Here is a 3,410-nt window from a genome sequence, read left to right on the forward strand (position 1 = left end):
GAGATCGATGTTTAAGTATCTCTCTAAAAGTGGCAGCCCAAAAAAATATAAATTGCTGTGAAATATCAACTACAGCCTTGCCGTTAACATATGCGCTGCACATCTTGCAAATACATAGAATTTTAGTTGTCATTTTAGCTTTCTTCGAATGGTCTATAGTAGCCTTTGCCTGCATAGAAATTTTATTACAACAATTCAAGACCATATAGTCTACCTCAATAAAGTTCGCACGAGATAATATGTTGCGCTGCCATTTTCCATGAATTAAGTGATTCAACATTTGCAGTCACAGATTACTGAAATTCAATGAATGGTCGATGGCTAATATTTGTGGCAATAATCTCCAAATCTCAACAGGCAAGAATCGTTTTATGCCGTAAAGCTCAGTTCAAAGGAATATCGCTCTGATACCATGTAAATGAAAATTAAACTTATAATTCAGACTGGTGTATATTTGACAATATGAAAAGAACATATACTTACTATCTGGTGTATATAGAGTTGCGGCCATCTCTCCAACTTCCAACTACTCTCATTAAATATACAACCAAATTTATCTCTAGAAAGATCTGTAAATTTATTATTCATTCAGCTATAAATAGACTTCCTGGGCCTGGAGTTCTCAGCGCTCATTTCCTGAGCTTTCTGCTGTGTTAATCTCTGTCTTTGTTCATCTCTGTCTTTGTTCATGGTATCAGAGCAGCGTTTGAATGTCGCAGTGCTGAATCCTCGTCATCCGTGGATTCACTTTCACTCTCATCAATCCCCCCCTTTTTGTGAATACCCTCTTCTTGAACAAAATTTGATTGCCTTCTTTGATTAAATCTATATGGAGTTAATTTTACAAATGAAAGATTTATGGGAACTAGTCATAGAAGAAGAACCTGAGGATCAAGATAAACTTAATAAATGGAATAAAAAAGATATGAATGCACGTGCTACACTTTTGTGGCAAATTAGTCCAGGGATTAGGCCTCATGTTCAAGGTTTAAAAACAACAAAGGCAATATGGGAAACTTTACAAACAATGTATGAAAGAACAAGTAAGTTAAAAGCAATGGATATTAAGAGGCAATTAACTCGTGCTAAAGAAAGATATTGCTAGAAGGAAGAGAAAATTGAAAGTATGATATTGTTGGAAATGTGTGAAATTGGAGTGGATAATAAAAAATAATGAAGCATTGCTGATTTGAAGCAACTCAAGAGTGTTGGATTGCTATTAATGCGGGAATGTCAAGTTGTTATTCATATGTTTGTGGGATGTGGAGCAACTTTGTGCAAGCGGGAGAGCCAAAGATTGCATACATATTTCTAATGTGATAAGAAAATATCAAGGGAGTGCTATGAGAAAGAGAGAAGCCATGAAAAGAAGGAAGCTACAATTGAAGGTGAAAGCTAATTTTGTTATTATTAATAGTACTTTATTTTGAAATATGTGTGGAGTATTATAAATCAGTTGTAGGAGTTAGCATTCATTAAGAAAAGAGATGGCATGCTAAAATTTGTTGTCATGTTGCAAAGGTCTGTGTGTGTGCTGATAGGACAAATGTATTGGGATTGGAAGTGAGAATTTGTTTGTCTAATTGTGGAGGATATGATGTTCTTGATAGTGGTTATGTAATAGAAGTTGGTTGCATTGATATCCCCCAACTAAGTGATTAAAATTGAATTAGTGATGATTTTTTAATGGGCTATGTGAATGTATGGGGTGCATTATCGGTTGTGCCCGACATCCTAAATGTTTTTGGTTTGACATATTGATGAACCATGTATGTGAAAAGGATTCTTATGAATTCCAACCATTGTATTTAGGAGATAACTGATTGTAAATGGGTACCTAACAAGGCTTTAGGCCGGGACCCATCATATATAGATTATGGGGGGATATTTAGATAGTAGATTTTAGTATAGCTATTGTAATTAATTTAGGGGGGATGTCAACGTAAATTAATTACACCGTCGGCACCGACCAAGATGATTCTAGAGTTGCGGCCATCTCTCCAACTTCCAACTACTCTCATTAAATATACAACCAAATTTATCTCTAGAAAGATCTGTAAATTTATTATTCATTCAGCTATAAATAGACTTCCTGGGCCTGGAGTTCTCAGCGCTCATTTCCTGAGCTTTCTGCTGTGTTAATCTCTGTCTTTGTTCATCTCTGTCTTTGTTCACCTGCCATGCTACGGCAAGAACTATTGCGGAAGGCTCTTCTTTAAATAGTGATTAATCATTTTTCTAACAACCAATTAGAAAGTTTCATTTTTATTTTGCAAGACTATTATTAAACTTTTACTAATAAAATTTGATCGGCGTTTAACATTTTCATGTACTATGTATGCTTTGGCAAGTCCCTGTTGATCAATTATGGAGATTTTTGCAGACTTTTAGTTTTTCTAGCAGAGTCTTTACACATTACAAGGCAAGAGAAACTGTAGTAATAGAGGCCTGATCCTGAATTGTCAGTAAGTTGCAGTATGATGCAGAGGCATTTTAGTTTTCAATACCACAGAATTGCTGATCACAAAGAAAAGACTGCCAAATGGAGGCATTGGGGGTCTGTAGCTGGCATTTAGGATTTGTTTCTTCATGCAAGTTAACACTTGAGACTTGTTTAGTATTTATTTGATTTGTCTTAAATAATTTATTAGATTTTTAAGGGAAAAAAGGCAATCTTTTTCTTGTCTACATTTGGAGGACGCATAACCCATAATATCATTGTGTGAAATAGACAAAGTGGTGGTAATAGTGCTGTGATTCTAGTAGTTGCTTCCATTCAACAGATTACCTTCAAGATCAAGGGAAACTTGACTAGTGAGCCATACTAGGGTTTTGGAGATATTGACCACAAGCTTTAATTACAGGAACTTCAATTTATTGTAGTTGTTCCACTTTGAAATAATGTTTAAGAGTATAGCTACAAAGGTCAAGTGACACCAAGTTCAAGCTGTAAAACCCCCCTGATTTGAGGGTCAACTTTCTTGTTTGCTAAGTACAGGTAGGTTTAAACCTATGATGATATTTGTTGTATTCTTCCAATTGTAATTCTCAAAATCTTATTTTTCTTCATGGATTCATGAGAATTTGTGTTATTCATATTGGCTACAAGCTAATATTCTAACTTATTTTCTCCTATTTAGTTCAATTCTCCTAACTAACTATGTTTTTGATTAAAAAAATAGGTTTTATAGGATTCTAAAATCCAAAAGTTGTTACATATCAAATGGCTATAAAATAAGAAAACCAAGTCCAGAAACAATACTACCACTAACAGAAAGGCTAGAATGAATGGTTGGCAAAAAGCCAAAGAAAAATCCTACAGAAAACAAAAAAATCAAAAGACAGAATTTGATAATCCTTTACTTACTCCTCCACCTTCCTTTCTAGGTCTTGCATGGTTTCCACCACTT

The sequence above is a fragment of the Cupressus sempervirens genome, chromosome 5 (genome assembly GCF_028749045.1).
Source record: "Cupressus sempervirens isolate cs-2001-9-10 chromosome 5, ASM2874904v1, whole genome shotgun sequence".
Taxonomy (NCBI): domain Eukaryota; kingdom Viridiplantae; phylum Streptophyta; class Pinopsida; order Cupressales; family Cupressaceae; genus Cupressus; species Cupressus sempervirens.